This window comes from Penaeus monodon, chromosome 30, assembly GCF_015228065.2.
Source record: "Penaeus monodon isolate SGIC_2016 chromosome 30, NSTDA_Pmon_1, whole genome shotgun sequence".
Lineage (NCBI taxonomy): Eukaryota > Metazoa > Arthropoda > Malacostraca > Decapoda > Penaeidae > Penaeus > Penaeus monodon.
The window spans coordinates 15695310-15695531 of NC_051415.1; positions in this window are offsets into that span (position 1 = coordinate 15695310).

The window sequence follows — 222 nt, forward strand, 5'->3', positions numbered from 1 at the left end:
TTTTTTTTTGCTTACCTATTGTACTTTCATATCAATACAGAAATCAATATAAAATTATGATATATTTACACAAAAGAGGTGTTGTGGCTGTTATGCAAGCATAGTCAGATATCAATACTTCATCTTTATAATAATGATAAATAGATTTGAAATTATCAAAAGTTAAATGAACCAAAAAACAAAAGAAAATAGAGAGACAAATTTAGGGAAACTAATGCCTCT